At 35.3% G+C, this 23,388-nt stretch overlaps 1 long non-coding RNA gene across 1 annotated transcript in view; it reads left to right on the forward strand.

Moving 5' to 3' along the window:
- Positions 1-13,202, forward strand: part of LOC138151781 (uncharacterized) — a 184,761-nt gene extending 171,559 nt beyond the window's left edge. Inside the window, exons 2-3 of the long non-coding RNA XR_011165915.1 lie at positions 12,375-12,438; positions 12,552-13,202. This is a non-coding gene — a long non-coding RNA (uncharacterized lncRNA). The remainder of the gene's footprint in view (positions 1-12,374; positions 12,439-12,551) is intronic.
- Positions 13,203-23,388: the final 10,186 nt, after the last annotated feature.

Below are 23,388 nucleotides of genomic sequence, written 5' to 3' on the forward strand. Positions count from 1 at the left end.
TGGGTAGATTATTTTCTGTCCTCCTGTAAAGCCAAGCATGAGCAGCTTTCCAGAGGACTGCTGCTGTGAACAGCTTCAAGGTTCTGATTAAACAGTATAGTGAATTCTCTATTTATTCAGTAACACACTAAGACAAAATATTCACAGAAATCAAAGCATAGCATTCACAATGTTATAACTTAGCAACTTATCACTAAAGTGGCCACATACTTTTAAGCAAAAGATAACATTCATTTAGTAAGTCCTTAATTCAATCACAAAGTACAAAGGTCAAAAGTTCACCACCCCTAGGTCACATTGTCTTAATCTCTTCAATCAAAAATTCTTTCTTCTTAATTGGAGATTAATTTCCAAACATCCTTAATTAGTAAGTCCTTAACTCAATCATCTAAATGTAAAGGTCAAAGTTCTCCACCCCTAGGCCACAGTAAGTCATGATATTCTCAGTTTGTGTTTTCATCTTGACTCAAGGCAGGCTCTCAAGCTTCCATGGTCCCAGCTCCTGCATGAATCTATCCAACTGCCATCTGGGTTCAAAGGCAGATAGCTCTCAGTTCTTTGTCCAGCTTCTTGGGAAGTTTCTGTTCCATATTGAAGCTCACAGTTTCTGGTCCACCTCAAGTCCTTCACAGTTTCTGTTCCTGGGAAGACAAAGCTTAACAAAGCCACAATAACATTCAAATTCATTGCCAGGATCCTCATCAATTCACTTTCTGCCTGAGAAATCAACATAGACCCAACAACAACTTTTCTAATTGCTGTTTTGGGCATCATATAAACACTACTTTAGAATGGAATGGATTTCAGTCCAAGTAAAGGGCTATGGCCACTTTTCCAAAAGCAGACTGCCTCCAAAGGAGGTTTTTACATTCAAGATGCTGAAAAGAAATGTGGCATGGAAAATTACAATCACCTTCTCAATTCATTTCTGAGCATCCAGCTCATTTCAAGGTCAATATTTTTCAATGATAAAACTGGACTAAAAATATGTGCCAAAATATGTAATAGGAAAAGACTGACTTAAAGGAGAAAAAAAATACTATTATATTTTCAGTTTTCACATTTTAATCTCCACCCTCCTGCTATTGGGAAGGTTTTGTTTTCCAAGGTATTAAAAGATAAATTATAAAAACTTTGGTGAAGACCCAACAACAAACAGACAAAGTAACATCAAAACAGACAGATAAAATACCAGCACCACAGTCATGCTTCCTCCCAGTTCTCCTTTCTTCTCATTTCTTAGTTCTCATTCCTGGCAGTTCCAGCTGCCTCTCAGAAGTTCTCAACAGCTCTGGCTGGCCCACAGAAGTTCTTGGCAGCTCTAGCTGGCCTTCAGAAGCTCTCAGCAGCTCTCAGAAGAAGTTCTGCCACCACAAGTCCTTTTCTAAAATCTTCTGTCTTCTCATTTTTCAATTCTTCTCAATCCTCTTCTCAGTTCTTTTCAGTTCTCAGTTCATTTTTTAGTTCTTTTTCTCAATTCTTAGCTACTCAGCCTCCAGGCTGCTTGCTCCCAGAAGTTCTGGCTCTCGAGCTTAGGCTTTTCTTTATATAAGGTATTAGCTCCTCCCTGTTCCAGCCCATTCCTGTTACATCAGCAATTCCTTCCCACTGTGGGATTCACAAGTTCTGGGTCTTAATACTTGACACAATCATGAACTTAAAACAAAGTGCTAAGTACTTGTTTGATTGCAAATACAGGGGACATGGAAGATATTAAAATTTCATTACTATTACAGCCCCTCAAACATCCTGCACTTTTACCTCTATGTGTCTGTCCATGTAATTTTTGTCTTTGAAATTACCTTCCTCCTACATCTTTACCTGTTGAAAATATATCCAGCTCCAATAGCTCCTCCTTAGTGAAGATTTCCCTTAATCTTCCTGACCATATAAGCACTCTGAAACCCTATCATACTTCTTTGGTTCTATACCCTGTAGTGCAATTTTTGTTTTATTTCAAACTTCACACCCTCACACACACATATACACACACCTTTTCAAGTTATATATTCTATAAAGCCATAAGTTGTATCTTTAATATTATCTTAATCCTCACCACACATTGCACAGTACTAACAAGTGAAAAATAAATATTTAATTACATGCATGTAAACTCAGCAGCAGAGTAAGCCTAAAGGAAGTGAAAAAAAATATGCTGACTGGGTCCCCTAGAAATTAATTTCTTTACTGCTATGTCTTATATACTGTTTTTATATACTAGTATAATTATTTTTTATTTTTAATGAAAAAATTATTTTTCTCTCCCTCCCATGCCCCTTCTGGAAAAGAAAAATGAAATCCTTGCAAGAAATACATGCATACATGCATACATACATATATATATGTATATTGTGTATATTCAAGTAAAACAAATTTCCACTTTAATCACATCCAAAAATGTATGCCTTTTTCTCTATATTTTATCTATCACTATCATCTCTCTATCAAGACATGAGTGACATTTTCATCTTCAGCTCTCCTAAGTCATGATTGGTCATTGTGTTGATTAGAGTTGTTAAATCTTTCAAAGTTGTTTCTTTTTACAATGTAGCTGTTGCAATATAAGTTTTTTTTCCTCTGGCACCATTTACTTCATACTGTATTGATTCATATAAATCTTCACAGATTTCACTGAAAACTTTCTTTTCACCATTTCTTATAGCACAGGTGCATTCCATTTACAGTTAATATGCCATATTTTCCACAATTCCCCAGTTGATGGGTAACTCCAAGCTCCTAGTTCTTTGATATCACAACTTTTTCTTTGATCTCTTTGGGGTGCTGACCCAGTGGTGGTATCACTAGATTTTAGTAATCTCTGAGGCATAATTTGAGAATGACTGAACCAATACACTTCTCTAAGAGTGGTACATCATTGTGTCTTTTTTCCTATAGGAATTTCCTCTCCAAATTTTGTCATTTTCCTTTTTTGCTCATCTTTCCCAATCTGATGGATATAAGACAGAGCTGCATACTTATTTTAACATGCATTACTCTAAGTTATTTGATATATTTTTCCCACATGGCTAATTATAGCTTGACTTTCTTTCCTTAAGACCTACTTGTTCAAGTTATTTGGCCATTTGTCAATTAGAGAACGGCTTATCTGCATACTTTTATGTCTTGGAAATGAGATCATTATTAGAGAAATTTAATGCAATTTTTTAGCTTTTTTTTAGGGGGGAAGGCAGGGCAATTTGGGGTTAAGTGACCTGCCCAAGATCATATGGCTAGTAAGTGTTAAGTGTCTGAGGTCAAATTTGAACTCGGGTCCTCTGACTCCAGGACTGGTGCTCTATTCACTGTACCACCTAGCCACCCCTAATGCAATTTTTTTCTAATTAACTATTTTCCTTCCAATCTTTCCTTTATAGATTTGTGTGTGTGTAAAACTTTTTTATGTATGTAATAAAAAAAAGTCCACTTTATCTTTTGTGATCATCTCTAACCCTCATTGGGTTATGATCTGATGATTACCCTTTTTATACATCTGAAAGCTAATTTCTTTGTGTTTCTTTAATATTTATAGGATGTGGCCTTTATTTATGCTATATATACTTTTGGAATTTATTATGGTATAGCATGTGAGTGTTGGTCTAAACCTAATTTCTTCCAGGCTACTTTTTTCTAGAATTCCCTTTTTTTTGTGGGAAAGGGGATGGATGTCAAATAGTGAATCTTTACTCCAGAAGGAAGTATCTTTGGATTTATTCTTTTAACTGTTCTCTCTTTGAATCTATATTCTTTCTTATTTGTCACTCCCTGTTATCTTATGATTTTATGATGAAATGAATGTATTTCTATACCAAACTCTGTATGTATGTATTTTCTTCCCTTGTTGACCCAGTTACACAAATACAGTGTTGAAATGATACCCACTCTACCTCCCTCTTCATCATTTGCATAACTACCCCTATTAAGTGAGATCATAAACTTTTCTGCTCTTTAATCACACTTTCTTATATTATCTCTCCCCACATCCCTTTTCCCTCTTCTTTTAAGTTCATCAAAGCATACCAAAACCAACCCTAGTCCCTCTGTCTTATTTAATTCCCTCTGTGATCTTTGATGTCATTATGGTTCTAAAGAGACACTTGTGTCATCTCCACTCCCTTCTCTAATTAGAAAGTAAATGCTTCATCCTCCCTATATAACTACTAATTTTTCTCCCAGTATTTGCATGATGATGTTTCTCTTGACTTCTGTGTTTGTGTTTCAAAGTTTCAACTCACCTTTTGTCTTTCTTCAGTAATTCTTAGAAGTTCTCTTTCACTAATACTCATTGCCCCCCACCCCTACCCCCGAGAAATGGTGCTCAGTTTTGCTGAGTCAGTCAGTCATAGTTGTAAGTCTATGTACTTTGTCTTTTGGAATTTCATATTATAAGCTCTTCACTCTTTTATAGTGGTGCTGTCCCCCATGCCTGGAATTCTATCCTTCCTCATCTCTGCCATATGCCTTCCTTGAATTCTGGGGCAGGTGAAAGTTTTGTCTTTCACCTGCCACAAATCCTTAAGAGGAGGAATTGACTTTTGCCTTTCTTTGTATTTCCTGGTGATTAGTATAGTGCCTGGCTCATAGTAGGGGCTTGATAAAATTTTATTGCCTGTTGACTGACTGATGGCAGCTAAAGCTTATAACAACCTATCTGTGACTACTCAGTGATTGAATTCTTTCTGGCTACTTCCAGTATTTTTCCTTTGAATTAAAATTTTACATTTTGTCTGTGGTATTCTTAGGAATCTTTATTTGGGGCTTATTTTCAAGAGGTGATAAGTGTGTTCTTTCTGTTTCCGCTTTGTTCTTTTCTTCTCGTGGAGGTGGACAGTTTTCTTGAAATATGATGTGCAGATTCCTTTTTCTTTTATTTGAAGACAATGAGGACTAGTAAATGACTTACCCAAGGTCATACAAGTATTAACTATCACAGGTAAAATTTGAATTAAAGTACCCTAACTCTGGAGTTAGAGATCTTGCCATTGCATGACACTGAAAACCTGGATCATTGTTTTGTAAGCCTTTGTACTTGAACAGTCCATTTCTTCTGTTATACATTTCCATGATTATAAGACTTTTGGTGGGCATTTCTTCACTGGTGATATACTCTTTATGCCCACCATGTGTCTGTCCATTGTCCCTTGAAATTCTTCAGAGATTCCATAATTTGTAGCCATATAAAGTCACTGTGAAAATGTTGATCAACAGTCTGAAAGGGTTAAAGCAAACAACACAAAATTATCAAAATGTAACATACAGCCTAGGACTGGGAAAAAGGGTAGGACTGTAAGAAGAGGGGAAAGGCTTTGTTATTGTGATTCTGGGAAGTCATTTTGAAAATATTTCATATATATGAACTGGCCAAGTCACCTTTGGGCCCTCTTAGAGTATAGGGTCGTTGGTGGTTGCCCAAATTCACAGTCACAAGGGTTGTCTGTGAGCTTACTTCCAACATCATTCTGTCAGCCTGGATTTATACAGCTTTACTTGAGGCTTTCCTGTTCTGTGATGCAACAGATAGTCTTTTCTACCTTGTAATTTGATTGGCTGAGCTTACTGTCTAAGCTATTATAGACAAAAAAAGGAAAATAAATGATTTGCAATAATATTCCATAAAGACCAGGTGCCTTATAAATCTATCATTACAGACATTTTGAAATAGCCTCAGTTGTCTGAATTGAATCCTTAAGCACTATTGTGGTTTCTCTTTGGAAAAAACCTATGCAAGAGTTTTCCTGCTTGTGGTTCCCTGTTCTTATGTGCTCTTTTGGGTCAAGACCTTCTAGACAAATTTTTGTTATGAATCTAAAATTTGACAAGCTATTAATGTCACTTGTGAATCTGTGTTGTTGTTTCATGTGAACTTTACCAATTCAGGAATGAGCAATCTTTAGGAATTTAATGTCTGTATGTATAATACAAATATGAATGTTAGATAAATATGTATTTATATATTTAATAGAAATAATGAAAATCTCTAATATACTGTAATGAATGAAATTAATATTATTTCTTCCGATCTCATCTTCTTTTCCCCTAAAATATTTACCTAATATAATGCCTAATATAGGATCTTCCATTCAGTAAGCATTTAATAACTCTTTTTGAATATAGCTGAATAATTTACTTGTTTTGTGATATATCATAATTAATAGAGTTCAGTATCATTATGAAACAAAAATACCATAGTTAAAATGTTAATTTAAATATGTGTTTCTGGTGGAGAAAGAAAGATGATTTTCTACAAGTTTGGAATAGAAAATGTAAAGGAAGAAGAAGAATTCATTCAAATAATTTTTGAAATATACACATAAAGGAAAAATATGAAACTAACCCAATTAACATGAATACCATAATCATTATATGGTACAAAATGCATGCAGAAATTTTGCAATTTTATTTTAAATATTTGAAATCTCTTAAAATATTTATTTGGAAAAGCAAAAAGTTAATTTTTGGCAGGTGTGCTTGTCAGGATCTAGGGGGACATGCAAGTGTTAGGACAAAAGTATATACATCAGTTAACTCTATGGAAAAGAGAGCTTAATGATGTCTCTTTGTTAGCAATAACTGTCCTGAAATAATTTCCATATGAAACCTTTATTCCTAGTAATTTTAATGATTTTCTTAATTTTACTGGTTGGTTTTGACCAGTCCAGCTGCCATAGGTTCAGATGGCAGAATGGGATTTAATCAGTTGCAAGTGACTTCTATAACCTTTCAGTTTGGGACATAAATAGAAGTCTAGTAGAACCTCAATGGCACATTCTTGCCTCTTTTAAACATATGGTCTTATTTAATAAATTCTCTCTGAAGCAAAATAAGCCACTGTAGTTATTTGGTGGTCAGTTTTTGCAGGTAATGGGGGCTACTCTAGGTTTCCTAGTAAAATAAAATATAAGGCTGCAATAAAACAAATAGTGACTTATTTTATTGGGTACAAAGTAATAAAATAGTGGTTATAAAAATTACTTCTAAGATATGTCATAATGGAAAACAACCTTGATTTCTCTATTCAGTTTGGGAGTGAGATTTTGCTGGTCTAGTGTTCTGGCCTCTTGTCATGGTTTCCAGGTACAGAAAGGAATTGTCTTTATGTTGTTGATCTGCAAAGAAGAGATAGTCAATGAAATGAAAGGCATTTCCACCACAAAGTCCTGCTGAGTGATGAATCTAGAGAGCTCATTTTCTGACATGCAGGTTCCTATTGCCTCCAACCACAAGAAGCAGAGCAGAGCAGAGCCTCTGAATCAGTACAAGAATAGAAGATTAATTTCTTCTGTCAGGTACAATATCTTACAGCCTACCTGCCTGCTGCACTTAGGCAGTGGTACCGTGTGCTCAGAAGTGATATTGAATGCCCAGCATTTTTTCCCTTTCTACTGATGCAATAATTCACTTTTTGGTATTAGCCAGATCTATGACAGACAGTATTATACCACATCATCTTCTCATTTGGCTCGCTGTAACTCTGCCTGAAATTTCTAATACAGCAGGGGGTGTTGGGAGAAATATGACTTTCTGATTGAATAAATGCCTGCTAGCCCTCATGATAAACACCAGTTCAAACATACTGTGGCTTGCTGAGGAGGGACAAGTGCCAAAATCCCCCAATGGATTTGTAGCACATGTGTCTTTGTTTGCAATCTTCCCCAATTATCTCTGTTTATTTTTCATCACATAGGACTGTGACCAACATTCTTCACATGGAGGGCATGAATGTTTCTGCACTGGATCTGTCTCTTTGGTTTCAGATACAGAACCATATTTGAACCTTATGGAGCTTGAGGGAAGAAAAGTTTAAAAAAAATCTTATTTGTGCCATGGGACTGATATAAATCCATTGACATGGAATGGTTAAAGTCTATACACCTTATCAGTCTGGCTGTGTATTTTTCTTAGTCACCTATTTTGAACATATTTCATCTTCTTCTAGTGTATTTTTCCAGAACTAAAGCTATGCTTTTTTTTTAAGTTCTACCTAGAAAATTTTCAGTTACATCATTTGCACAGATATGTTGTTGTTAACATTGAAAAACCTCTTTGCTTGCGGTTGTATATTTTATTTGGCTAAAAATGTGCTCATGTCTAATACATCACATGTCCTTTGGTGATACTATTTAAGCTAGAAATTCCAAAACTCACAAATACCGAATAGGCAAATGTTCCAAAGCCGTCCTCGTATACTAAACATGCAATATATCTCCTCCTTTTCCAAACAGAAATAGATTTCTCTCTGATTTGTTTGATAAATTTGACCCAAGATTTCCATTTGGAGTTATTGGAGTTCCTACTGTTTTTCTCTGTGTTGGTGGGCCAAGCCCTAATCACCCAAGTCTCCCAAGGAGACCATAAATTACAGCGATGAGATGAAGCTTTGTATTCCTTCAACTGCAGAAGAAGGCGAATTCGCAGCAGCATATTTTGACAGGCATGAATTTAATTCATTGTTTTATGACAGATGGGAAAAATGTACATGCTCATAGTCCTGATTTATGATCATTTGGGTCTGGAGGATTCTATAATTTGCAACTAATGTGAAAACAGATGGATAGACAGACACCAAAGTGCAGCCTGACCTGTGCGTTCTCACCACTAGTTACAAATGGCATCCATATGCGTGTGAGTCAGTTTCAGAGAGATCTTCATTAGCACAGCCATCTACATTTCATAAAGTATAGCTTTTTTTTCTTTTTAAGAGTAAGTTAGTAAAACTGAAATTCTGGGAAACTTTATTACTCTCAGTATTTTCAAAGGCCATCTAAGCCTTCTTAATGTTTGAGATTCAGCTCGAGAATAGAAAAATTCTGAAGACTTGAGTTATTTAAAAGCCCTTTTTAGAGGCATGTGTTTATATATACCATTTTTGTCATATCCAAACAAATAATACAACATTAAGAGATTGTTGGTTGTTTTAATTTCAATTGTCAATTTATTTTAATAAAATGATTGATTGAAAATCATCTATTTTTGTGGGTTTCTAAGGAAATTCCTTGATTTTGTGAAATACACATTAAAAATATATATATACTCCTTTAAAATGAGTGTTCATATGCAGTGTTCTATCTTTGCAAATTATTTTACTATTTTGGAAAATGAAGGACATTATCAAATACCTCTTTTTTATATACCATATGATGATGTGATGAATTTTTTAAACAAATATTTAAAATTCAATTTACTTTTCTTAATTAAAATAAGATAGTAATATTTTTATATTCCAGTAAGATTGAACTAAATTTTGGACTTGTAGGGATGCAATGCATTTACATTTCAATCCAGTCAAATTATTATTCAGTCCTTTTTGTTTTTTTTCTTTTTTGTTTGTTTAACTCCAGTGTTAAAAATACATACATACATATATAATTTTGGTCCTGGTTATTGTGAAAATTTCTAAGATGTTATTAATTTAGGGTTTTTTTGTAAACATTTCAAAATCCTGTTCTACAATTTATGTTTCAATTTATGAAAAATAAAATTACATTTAATCTCATTGTATGTAATAAGACTGAAAGTGAAAGTCATCTATAACAATTCACCACATATAGTGTGAAAAACAGTTTCAAAGTTTCATTGAAGATACTGAATAACTCATTAGGTTATGAAATCCTTGAGAACAGGGACTTCATCTTTACATTCCTACCACCTACCTCTGTGCCTTGAATATGTTAATCACTCACTAAATCTTTCCAAATTGGATTAGAATTAGAAATAAGGCAACCCAGCAGATTAGACAGAGAGCAATGCTTGGAGTTAAGAAGATCTGGATTCAAGTCTTGGCTCAGACACATGGAGTTCTGTTCCCCAAGTCAATTTTTTTTAAAGCTAATCTGCAGTTGAGTTGTTACTCTACATTAGTGAAGGAAGTTTCCACATGAAGGGTTTCCCATACCAAAGAAATTACAGCTCCAAATTCTACTTTTCTCTTTTCCTCCAACTTGGAAAAAAAAAAGTAGAATTCAGGATTTATGATGTATCAACATTTCTTCACAAACCAAAAGCATGTAGCATTAAAAATATAATTATAAGAATAGACAATTACATAATGGTTTTAAGATTGGCAGAGTATTTATATACATTTGAGTCTCATGATAGTCCTGTGAAATAGATACTACAGATATTATTATCTCCATTTTCTTTCAGATGAGAAAACAGAAGTTCAGAGAGAGATAAGAAACTTTTCCATAGCTCAATTGTTAACTTATGGAGGCAGGATTTGATACAGTTTTTCTTGATCTCAATATAGCTCTTTCCACTAAACCATATTGATTAAAAATATGTCATCATATTATACATTTACCAATTTTTTGGCAAATGCATAGTCTTTATTTACAAACAACACTGCAAAGTAGAATTTTGGTTTGGGTGATCTGAATTGATTATGAATAATTCCAGAACTCCACTTTATTTGTGCGATACAGAGATGGATTTATTCATTTCAGGTCACTAAAGTTTCTGATCATTTATACTTTGGAAATATCTAAGAAGTAACTGGTATTTCAATTTGCATTTCATTTGGCATAGAGATTATTTAAATGAAGAAAAATGAAATGAAATTTTCATGAATGACTCTTCGTTGTCTACTGGGTGTAATGAATAGAGTCTTGAATTTGGACTTAGGCTTCAAATCCCACCTCTGACATTTACTAGCTTTATAACTGCAGACAAATTAATTAACCTTTAAGTTTCTCAGTTACTTCATACATTAGGAGGAATAATATCTGTAGTACCTACTTTATGGGGTTGGTATAGGCTTAAATGAAATTATGTGTGTAAAAGTACTTTTCAAATTCTACATTTGTACATGCTGTTTATTATTATATTTTCATTAGTAAGTACAATTTTGTTCACATATCAGAAAATAATATTTCCATAGGCAAACCAAGCCTAAGGATTTCCTCTAGCTTTCAGAAATACAATTAACAGGTCACATTGCTATGACATACATAGGTTAGTGCTGTGATTAATGTGAGGTCTCCTCTTCTTCTCAATGGACAGAGATAAATAGTTGGCTTTCTAGCTGTGTGACCCTGGGGAAGTTTCTTAAATTCTGTCTGCCTCAGTTTCCTCATCTGAAAAATGGAGATGCTAATAGCACCTACCTCTAGGGTTTTTATGAAGATAAAATTAAGTAATATTTGAAAACCACTTTGTAAACTCTAAAGTATTTTATAAATGCTAGTTATCATTACTGTGAACTTTATGTCTTAGGTACATTAATCATAGCTTTTCCAATAAGACAACTTTTCCCTTAGTTGAACTCCCCAAATATAATAAATGACTACAGCAACAGTCCACTAAATTATGTCATAAAGAAAGATCTGAAACAGGTCAAATTTAATTTAAGAAAGTCATGTACTCTTAGAATGGAGGTGTCTCTCAGATCTGTAATTCTTATAGTCTATGTATTCTTTAGCTTACCACTCAGATATGTTACTTATTTTATCATCCACAGTTTTGACACTCAGTTATTACCATAAAAAAATAACATCAGTTTATAATGCCTTAGATCAACTCCTCCCAATCGCAGTAGCTTATCTAAAGTGCAGAGGTGATCATCCCTATCAATTTTCCAACAGCAACATTTGTAAGAGGCACAACTGGAAGGAAAGTTTCTATTGTGAATGAAATTGGTCATAAATTTTAATTAATCCCTATAGTTAACCAGAAGGCTTTTTACATATTAGCCACATGTTATATGAGAGATTTTAGATTTGTGGTACAAATATTCCATAACTTATTAGCTTCAGGGTCCAAATAATACTAATATAAATCATCTATTGATTTTTCTGTCTGATTGATGGAAACCAATGTAATGATTTGGGGGTAATGATAATACTTCAATATTTCAAGGATCCATGCATTTATCAGTGCAGGCATTTTTCCCTCAGTGAGGACTGAAGACACTGTATATCTAAGGAGATGGTTTATGTGAATGGCTATGGCAGAAACCAGTAAGATAGACCTGTGTAATACATGCTTCTAGATACCAGAGAATTTTTCATTTCTAACTTATTATCCTCCATGTTTAGTAAAGTTCCTAGAACAAAATAAGTACTTAATGAATATGTATTAATTGGTTGATTTTACATACATTATCTCAAATGTTCCTCCCAATAACTTTTCAAGGTAGAGAGTGCAAATATCAGCAGACCTATTATATAGATTAGGATGCTAAAAATTCAGTTAAATCATATGAACAAGATTAGGTTGCAGAACATTGAATATACATAGTTCTTTTCATTACAAGACCTTGCCAATGTATAACAGGCTATGTTTTTTTCCTTAACTCACAGCCGAGAAAAAGAAATGGGGATTCTATGCTTTTCCTTCTAAATGAAAGATTAACCCAAAATCCAATTACTTTTCCTTTTTAGTTCCAGAAGTAGATTGATATAAGTCCTAAATTCTACAGATTGTCAAACTACCTAGACCTTAAAGGTAAGATGCTAAAACTGGTACTTGTCTTCCAGTATAATTTCCCAAAATAAAAGTCATGATGCTTATTGTGACTCACGATAAACTATTTTGCCTTTTTTTTCTCTTCTCTTCAGAGAATCTGAAATATTCCAGTATCTATCCTGTCTCTTTTTATTTCCTCCTTGGAAAAGCAGAGCCAGGAAAAATAATGAAAGGAACAAGAAGAGCAACCACGTCAGGGTCAGTAGATTCCAATGTCAAAGAATGGAAGGCCTTCTGGAGGTGCTGGCACGACACTGCCCCAGCTAAGATTAGACGCATTGACTCAAATAGCTAAACACTGTGGCCAAGGAAAATGTGAGTTTAAGAGGGAGGAGAAACTGATCCACAGTACAAAAATGTTTTTATGCCTCTGGTAAGCCCTGACTGTCACAGTATTTTCCCTACCACAACAAAATTGTTGCACAAGCCCAGGACAAGAAGTAAAGACTGCATAACTCGCAAGTCCCTTGCCATTTCTGATAAAGCATCTCTCTATAACCAGGTATATAATCTCCATAATCTAGGTAAATCTACCTCTGGAGCAAACACTAAATTAAATAGTAAAATGAAGTAAGTATGGAGCAAACAGCAACCTATCTCCTGTACTGTATGGGACATCTTACCAGAGTGGGATAATCAATGATGAAGCATTTTTGACAATAAACACACTACAAAGTAAACTTGTAATGATTGAATTCCTTTCTTTTTCACTAATTTCCTGCCATTATTGTGTTATAAAATATAAAAGAAAGTTGTGCTTTATATTCCACTTTCTGAACAATAAATCTCTTGAAGCAACCAAAACCAACTGTCCAAGTAATGATATCTGTCACCTCTGTTTGCCTTAGAAATACATGAATGAATTCCATCTCCTAAAGACACATTGTGGATAAAAGCTATCTACCTCAGTGGAGAAGAGCTAACTAATCAGCAAGGCTAATGGAAAATAGCAAAACCCTCTTCTTCATTGGAAATTAAATAGGCTGCTCCTACATGGGGTACAGGGAGAAATCATCAAGTTAGGATTCCTCAGTATGGGAGAATTGGGACCACTTCTAAGTAATGAGAGGGTTAATCATGGGAATCTTCTGATTTCATAAGTCAGTAGCTCATGATTTTTTTCATACATCAGAAAAGGACCTCCCCAAAGAAAAGAGGTTCTTGCCCTTGGATCTATGAACTTACATTTTTTGATAACTATATTTCCATAAAATTTGTTTCTTTTGCATTTCATTTATGCACTTAAAAACATTATTCTGAGGTGTATATAGTCTTCACCAGACCTTCTAAAGGATCCATGACACACAAAAATGCTAAGAACTCCTGGAATAAGACTGTAAGAATGCCTAATGGCTCCTTGTTAAAAGAATATAAAAACTCCTGCTTGGTATTCAATGGCTGGGGTTGACTCCAAGATATTTAGTTTTAAGATACAGGGAAAAAGCCTCTCATCAGATGATCTATCCCTTTGTGAGGTCCTATAAAAGTGACAGGCTTTTTTCTTCAGTTGTCTTCAGTTTTCTTTTTGCCTTTTTTGCTTATATCTTGTTTCTGGAGTCCTAGAACTAGGAAGAGATATTTCCCCCCTCTCTCCTATCCAGGGAGAATTTGTTGGAAACTTACAGCAGAAGTACATGCCAGGGTATATTTGCACATGGCCAGAGAGAAGTGGCTCAAGGTAGATTTTCTTTACCCAAGAGATGGCAGAAGTCATGGCATTTATAAGGTTTCTGGACCAACAGACATGTACATGTCAGCTTCTTGAGGGCAAGGACTGTCTTTTTCTTTAATCACATAGCCAGCACTTAACACAGTGCTGGCACATAATGGGAGCTTAATAAATGTTTATATAAGTGATTATATATATGTACTATTAGTGTATATAGAATATAAAGTATTTATTTAAAAAGAAATTCTGTTACTTATCTTTGACTACTGCCTACTCATGTGCAGGTCCAAGAGTAGAATGAATGAATAATCTTCTTGAACCCCAATATCCTGTATAGAGTAAAGGAGAGTTTAAAATCCTAAGCAGTTTGTACAGAAAGGTTTCAGAATCTCACCTTCTAGGCAGAGAAGAGAGATTTCATAGCTAGCTGTAACATTTGAGATAGACTCATGGGTGATCTCAAGTTTGAGATTTCCTAAGTTTAGAAACTTGGAGACTTTATCTTCTGAAGAAAGAAGATTTACTAAACAGCATCCTCCTTAGGGGAAAGAAAAGAATTATTTACATTGTTCCTGAACAGTATCCTTCTTGGAGAACAAAGACATATGGATTGGGAGGGGGGTTTTGAAGCAAGAGATCTGGAATTTGTCACCCTCAGCTATTAGAGTGAATAATTCAGACAGAATAGGTTTGACTGGAGTATGGATTGCTTATTCAGCATCTACCAAAGGATATTTACCTTTTAGATAGAGTTCAAACCAGACATGTCAAATATGTGGCCTATGCTTTGTGGGCAGCATTGAACACTCCATAATGTGACCTGAACTGAATTAAATGTAATTGGGATTTATTTTTGAAAATTTAAAAAAAAATCTATATATTACAAAGTCCAGCAGCAAGAGATAGAAAGAGAAATTAAATTTAAAACAATTGCAGACAACAATTGTAGACAACATAAAATATTTGGGAGTCTACTGCCAAGATAAATCCACAAATATATGAAAACAATTACAAAACATTTTTTCACATGAATAAAGTTGTATCTAAGCAATTGAAAAATATCAATTGCTCATGAGGATGAGCAAAAATAACAATTCTACCAAATTAATTTGCTTATTCAGTGTCATACCAATGAAACTACCAAAATTATTTTTATAGAATTACAGAAAATAATAACAAAATTCATCTGGAAGAAAAAAAAGGTCAAGAATATCAAAGGAAGTAATGGAAAAAATGCAAAGGAATGTAGAGTGCTGGCCCCAGAGTCAGGAGGACCTGAGTTCTGATCTGGCTTCAGACACTTAACACATACACACAACCCAGCTGTATGACCTTATGCAAGTTACTTAACCCCAATTGCTCTCCAAAAAGAAAAAAAAATGCAAAGGAAGGTAGCCTAGCCATACCAGCTCTAAATCTATATTATAAAAGAGAAATCATCAATACTATTTGGCCCTAGCTAAGAAATAGAGTAGTTGATCAGTGGAATAGATTATGTACAAAAATACAGTAGTAAATGATTTTAGTAATCTACTGTTTCATAAAACCAAGGACTATAGCTTCTTGGATAAGAACTCACTATTTGACAAAAACTGCTGGGAAAGCCAGAAAATAGTATGGCAGCAACTAGGTATAGACCAACACCTCACATTCTCTACCAAGATAAGGTCAAAATGGGTACATGATTTAGATATAAAGGATGATACCATAAGCAAATTAGGGGAGCAACAAATACTTTACCTGTCAGATCTTTATATGTAATTGGAAAAATAAAAAAATTCTATTAAGTAAAATATTTCAAAAAATAAAAAATAGAAGTGGAAGAGAGAAATAATAAGTATTAAAACAAACAAAAAGTAACTGAACCAACAAAAATAAAATATATCTCAAAATAATAAAAGAAAAAAAATTTAAATTATAATAGAACATAAATATTGTTAGCATGTGCTTTTCTAAGTCAATATGAGCAGCAAAGGACTCCTTGTATACTAGGTTGTTGGCCTTCATTTCTATTTTACTTTGATACTACTGTTCTAACCATGGAGAAGTACTTCAAGTCTTCATGACACTGTGCACATTACTATGGGAAAGAGGGAGTCATCAGAATATCAAAGGCTTGCCTAAGTGGAAACCCCAAGCACAACTGCCTTATCATGGAAGTTTATAAGGAAAATAAAGGCTATATGATTCCCAGTTTACCTTTGTAACATTCTATGCTTGCGCAAGAGTAAGAGAACCCACATCTGTGGAATCTAGACAAATTTAGACATGAACACTACCTTAGTTTTACTTTGTAAATTGTCCTGTGGCAGCTCCAGGTAGAAGCAAAGGAGAAAATGACCTCTTTCTGGCTCTTAAGTTTGGATGTGGTACCTGTGAGTCCAGATGCTTTGGAGGGGCTCTGGGCAACAAGTTGAATCTATATGATGTCTCACAAAGTTTCCCTTCATTGATTCTTTTCAATTTAGCTTAATAAACAGGAGCACAGAGACCTTAAAATGTTTTAGAGGTACCAAGACAGCAAACAAAATATTCCCCCTCCGTAAAGGAACTATCTATTAATCCTACTGGAGAAATAAACATATATGTAAATAAGTAAATGCCAAAATGTCTACAGTTTCCAGAAGACCAGAGTGCTAACAAATGAGTGGGGGAAGTGATGTATATATGGATCAAGGTTCTAGAGCTTAGGATTCTAGCTTTCAGAGCCTATTTCTGTAATTCTATAATATAATTCTGTAATTCTAGATTGTAAATACTTCTATTTCTGAAGTAGGAAAGGCCAACTGATACCAAGACAGAAGCCAAGCATCATAAACTATTCACAAGGCAGAGAATAGCAGAAAAAGGATAATAATTCATATGTTCTCTAAATCAAGGATATCCACAGAGCAAAAATGAGCAAACATACTAAGAGTGCCACTGAAAACATAAAGTCCTCTACTACAATTCCCAGATGAAGTTTGCTAAGACACAGAAAAGATAATTAAAACACACATGCGCACGCACACACACACACACACACATTGCCAAATATAAAATTCCTTTTCTTAGCATGCAAATCCTTCCAGAATTTGTCATCATTCTACATTTTTAGCCTCATCTCATGTTCTCTCCTACCAATGCTACTCCAACCAAAAAGGACTAGTTCTTGTTCTCTTCCACCTATCATCCTAACTCAGTATTTCCCCATTTTTTCTCCCTTTGTTTTGCTAACTGATAAAAAATAAATAAAAGAAGAAGCCAGGGGTGTGGTAAGGGAGGAAATGGAGCATTACTGACTAAGCTCAAGTGAAGTGTCACCAGAGCTATAATTAGCAGTTTGGGCACCTGGATTTAAGTTTTACAAAATAATACAAGTCAAGCAGCTCAAAATATACCTTCGAATAAACTCTTAAAGATACATTTAGTGGTGGGTGGAGCACTGCCCCATGAGGTTATGCTACAATGCTACTGAGGTCACCATAGGGAAAGCGAGGGAGACATCAGGGCTGGACAGGAAAAATATGTCATCTGTAGTAATAGGACTAATATTTTGACCCATCCCCTCATGCAGGTTGGGCTAGTTTTTCCTTAAAAGGTATTGAGAAATCCCTTGAGCCTTGCTTAGCTCAGGGGATGAAGAATTCAGACTGGTAATGTCATTTCCTCCTGATCTGAGAATATAACAACCACAAGGAGCTGGAGGGCTCTCTCAGATGCTAAGATAGTGGATCATACCACTTGAGAAGTTTACTCAGCTAGATCAACTGACGATGTCTTCAATGCCTTTCCTTCTTGAACAACCTTTGTTTATGGCTAAGTAAATCTCACTTTAACTGTTGAATAACCACACTTTGTTCTAATATTAAACCTAAAGTGCCCAGGGATCGACCCTTGCCCTGAACACCTGGGCATATGCTCATGGTAAAAGGGGTGAAGACAGCACACTGTTTAGTAGCATCATATTTTGGTTTATTATTCTTTATTACTATATCCAAGCTCAATTGTTTCTATGGTGCTAAGTACTATTAGCATCATCTAAATTTTATTGTTCTGGATTAATGACATGTCAATAATCTTTCTCCAGTTAAGGCTCTGTGTTTTTCCCCATTTTCCCCTCTACCAATGCACAATTATTATTCTATCAAAACAAATCTATGGAGGGTCAGGTTTCATCTATCCTGCCCCAGTATGGTATCTCAGTCACCTGGACTCATCAGTGGTTATTATTGTTATATGACAATGGTAGTCCAAGCCCACACTCACTCTGGAGGAGAAACTAAAGGAACCATCTTCCTGAATGAATTTAAAGGCAAAGTCTTTTGATTTCTGGGCCTCTACTAGCCCTGAGAACTATCTGTAACTTCTGGACGTCTAAAGCCAGGGCATAAGCACATACAGGTTCATCTTAGGAAAAATTTCCTACAGAATTTCTGTAGGAAATTTCTGAAAGCCTAATTCTTTGTCCTTTCCACTTAAAAATATCAATACAATTACTCATAAGTCTAAATGTTGTATTCCCCTAGTAATCTCCTTGAGGTCTAAGACTAGTTCATTTTTGTCCTTGTGTACCATCCTCAAGACAATATTTTGTACACAGTAGTTGCTTAAGAAATCTTTGTTAGAATTAACTTGAATTAATCTAGGGTCTCACCATTTGGAAGCACTCCCACACATATGATCTCATTTATTCTTCACAACAAGCCTGCAGAGGTAAGTAAAATGATCATTGGATAAAAGATTTCCTTAGAAATCACTTAGCCCAACCTTCTCATTTTACAGATGAAGAAATGAAGACTTCATAAGGTGAGGTGACCTGTCCAAGGTTATACAAACAAACATCACTTTTTCTAGTGGCATGACTAGGGTTTGGACCTAGGTCCTTCCATTTGAAACCAGAAACTTTTCTACTTCCCTGTGTTGACTATCTTCATTTTACAAAAAAGAAAGATGAAATGATTCTCACTTAACTGCATGAGTATAAAGTGGCAGAGCCAGGATTTGAACATATCTTCTCATTGGCAGCTAGGTAGTACAATGGATAGAGTGCTTGGGCTGGAATCAGGGAGATCTGAGTTCAAATGTGGCCTTGGACAGTAAGCAATTCATTTAAGCCCATTTGCCTCATCTCCCTCATCTGTAAAATGAGTTGGCAAATGAAATGTCAAAACATTCCAGTATTTTGCCAAGAAAATCCCAAATGGGGTCACGAAAGATCAGACATGACTGAACAACTTCTAAGTGGCCTTGAGTGAGTCACTTCCCTTTCTGAGCCTCAATTTTGTCTTCTGTAGGATGCACTGATTGGTTGATAATTTTACTTCCAGGTCATTTCATATCTATAACTCACATCTAGTTCATTTATCATGAAACATTGCATTTCAATTTTACTTAGGCAGATCAAATAAGATAGCAATAGAGTCATGAAGTATGTCCTTAATTAAGAGTATAAAACAGTACTTTTAAACCAGAGACCAAAGAGTAAATGTCAACTCCTCAAGTGAAGGCACTATTTTTTGTCTTTATGTCTCCACATACTACTTGCTAAATAAAAATCTGTTGTATCAAATCATCTAGTACAACTTCCCCATCCTGTGGATGTAGAAACTGAGGATGAGAAAGGGTTAGTAACTCTCCTAAGATCATGCAGGAAGAGAGTGTCCGAACTGGAACTTGAACCCAAGTTTTCACCTCCATTTTCAGTGCTATTTCTATTCCACTGTATTGTAGCCTTTTCTCTTGCATCATTTACCCTACGCCTTTCTGTCTTATTTAGAGAAAGCTTAAATGACATTTAGTTTCTTTCCCATTTCTACCTCGTTGCCACTTTTATAAACTGTTTCTCTTCTTTCATACTTCATTTCACTTCTCACATCCTGTCTCGTTTATTCTCTTGCCTGCCAAAGAGAATATGTTCTGAACAAGGGCTACTGGGATATTCTTTCAGGATGGTGGTCTCCATTAAAAGGTCCCCAGGGCTCATTTCAAGTGTATGGGACACTCTGGAGACCCTCATGCCTGATTGCATACAACTCTGGAATGTAAACATAGACTGTGTCATTTAATCCCAGGCAATTTTTAAAATTCAACATCATTATCATCATCATTATCGTCACTCTGCTACCACTATTATTACAAACACCACTACTACTACTACCAGCACTACTGCTGCTGCTGCTACTGTTATTTCTTGTTTTTTTTTCTCCCATTTTTTTTCTCCCTTTCTGTCATTAAACTCATTGTGCTTTACTATAAGGGTATAATATCTAGGAAGGATATACAATTAAAAGTTGTGAATGCATGCATGAGGGTGAGAAGCAAGGTGAGCATATTGAGAGAGAGGTAGAAGTCATGCATTGAGAACTACCAGAATATTTTCTAGGACACAATTACCCTTGTGTCAGTCTGACAAGTGAAATTTTCTTAACAGATAGTGTGTATGTTTGTGTTTTTATATATGTGTGTGTTGTCATTTTTTTCAGTTGTATAAGACTCTTTGTGACCTCATCTGAGATTTTCTTGGCAAAACTACTCAAGGAATTTGCCATTTCCTTCTCCATCTCAGTTTTAAGGTAAGAAACTGAGGCAAAAAGAGTTACACAGTTAGAAAGTGTCTGAGGCAAGATTTGAACTCAGGAAGATGAGTCTTCCAGATTCCAAGGCCAGTGCTTTATTCACTGTGAGATATAGAGCAAAAATAGAAAATATAGTATAAAATGGATTATAAAATTTTCATATGTATTCCAACAATGTGTTATAGGAAGGCTTTTTTTGTAAGAAGAAGGATGATTTCTTTGTAAAAAAGAATGTAAATTCCTTAAGGTTAGAGATATTTATTTTTATGTTTCTTATCCATCCACAAATTCCTGCTCCAATGTCTCATCATGTTGAGGAGAATCTGGTTCTCTAAGGTTATACAAGAGGAATTAAGACAACAGTTATAGAATTAGTTCAAATACAGTCATAGACAACAAAATATGTCTGCTTTACAAAGTTCAGTTTACCTAATCATGGAAAGGTTTAACATCCTAGTAGAATGGCTGCTTGGGGATGAATTGTTTTGGTATAGCAACCTATAAACCAAACTAGAACAGGGCCCCACATACAATACACGTTAATAAGCATTTGTTGCCTTTTATGTCATCAAATTCAACTGAATGACTCAAATTTGATTGGTCAAAGCCTTAGCCCTTGGATTTAGCTCTGACTTTTTTCAGACTAAGCTCAAGCTTCTTCTCATAAATTAACCAGAAACAGATTTTTTGGTTTTGGGTTTTGGGTTTTTTTTGGTGTTATGAAATTTTCTGAACAACTCTTTCTGTTCTTCAGCTTCTCAAGAATCGATGAAGAAGTTAAATTTGTGACTCTGACTCCAACCAAGTACTACTGATACAATTCATATGGTTCTAGCTTCAGAATTCTAGCTCATCCCCAATATATTCTGATTAAGTATAGTTTAACCTTTTATCTCATCCAGACTGTCCTTGGCTTCTTATACATAGTAGATATTGTCATCAGCTGATCCAGGGTTGCTGCTAGGATTCTGATCCCCTATCAGGGGTGAGGAACCTGTGACCTTGAGGACACATGTGGCCTTCTAGGTCCTTAGGTGTGACCTGTTATTTTACAGAACAAATCTTTTTAGTAAAAGAATTTGTTCTGTGAAGATTGGATTCAGTCAAAAGGCTGCACTTGAAGACCTAAAGGACCACATGTGACCTGGGGGCCAGGGGTTTCCCACTGTGCCTAGACCCTTTAAAGGTAAAATATTCTTCTATCCAAGCAGTCAAGGGAATGGAGAAAGAGGAAGAGAGAGACAGAGAAAGAGAAACCAAGACCTAAGTTAAGGCTAAGGTAAAGATTTAGAGGACTTAGAAACCAAGGAACTTTAGGTTAGAGACATGAAAGACAGAGAAATCATGAAGGTGAATAGCTAGATAGTTTCTCTCCATGTCTGGCTTTACCTTGCTCACTCCTCTGTTCCATGATGGATGAAACATCCATAGGAAAAGGCATTCAGAGGTTGTCCTTGCTAGGACAAGATATCAAATGAAAAAGCCCTAAACAATGATCTCATTTACCGGTGCCATAAGGAGGAGTTGAATCCCTGGTACAATGTTCCTGAGCCTTCATCCAAAAATTGACCATACTGGAAGTATGAGTTGAACATCATTAAAGAACTATATTGTATTTCCTGTATTCCTTTGCCTACTTTCATGAGGAATAATGAAACCTGACTTCCTCTTCACTAAAACTTCTGGGTTTAGATCAGTCTCTTCATTCTCTAGGGGTTACTCAGATCTGTAAGAACATGCAGCCACTATATCTTAAACAGATATAGTAAATGTTTTTATTATGTATTGTTTATTGCTTTTACTGATCCTGTGCTGTGAGCACAAGCAAAGTGAGATTTTTAATTTTTTTCTGGTTGGAGTTCATTTTCCTAGGGGCAGGCTAAATTGCAAATGTCTGAGGATTAATCTTCTTTGAACCCTGATAATTCAGAGCTGTGCTGAGTCAAATAGGTTTCATGCCTTCTGACTCTGCACCAATCAAGGGCTGGGCCCTTGTTATATATTCTGGGAGGTTGACATTTTGCTTTGGGGGTTCATTCATGAGAAGGATCTTTTGATTTCCTGGTTGAGACTCTGAGTAGCTGTATGTTCAAACCCCCCTGACTGCTTAGATGTCTGTACTCCCTATATCCAGTTATGCATGTAAAGTGTATAGCAATATTTCTATATTCAGACATCTGGAGCCCCATCCGTTGGTCTTTGTGCTAATTTATCTGCTTGTATTTTCTATATTCACTTCTTTCTCTGTAATTAAAGTAGGATTGCTAACCCCTTTAAAACTATCTTTCCTTTATAAAGCAAATCTAAAGAATCTGTGCCCATTGTGGGTGTGCTAGGGTGCTTGCTGATACATATGCCAAGAGTAAGATAATATATACAGATGATACTTTGTTATTCAAAGTTAATGTAACTAATATGGAAGTTCAAGGAGAAGGTAGTGTTGGGCAAAAGAAAGTACTATATGTGAACTTAGATGGCATGGGTTGAAAACCAGTCTTTGATTAGCTATATCTATAAACACCACAGTCTCTAGATTTTCCTCTTACCTATGTGACCACTCCCTCTCTCCTTTGCTGTATCCCACCCTCTTTAAGGATACCTCAGGGTTCTGTCCTAGACCCTCATCTCTTCTCCTTCTGTACTACTTGGTGATCTCATCAGCTCCCCTAGATTTATTTACCATCTCTATGTTTAGGATTGTAG

The sequence above is a fragment of the Petaurus breviceps genome, unplaced genomic scaffold (genome assembly GCF_028583685.1).
Source record: "Petaurus breviceps papuanus isolate PSGF00001 unplaced genomic scaffold, PetGlider_PUasm1.0 90919, whole genome shotgun sequence".
Taxonomy (NCBI): Eukaryota; Metazoa; Chordata; class Mammalia; order Diprotodontia; family Petauridae; genus Petaurus; species Petaurus breviceps.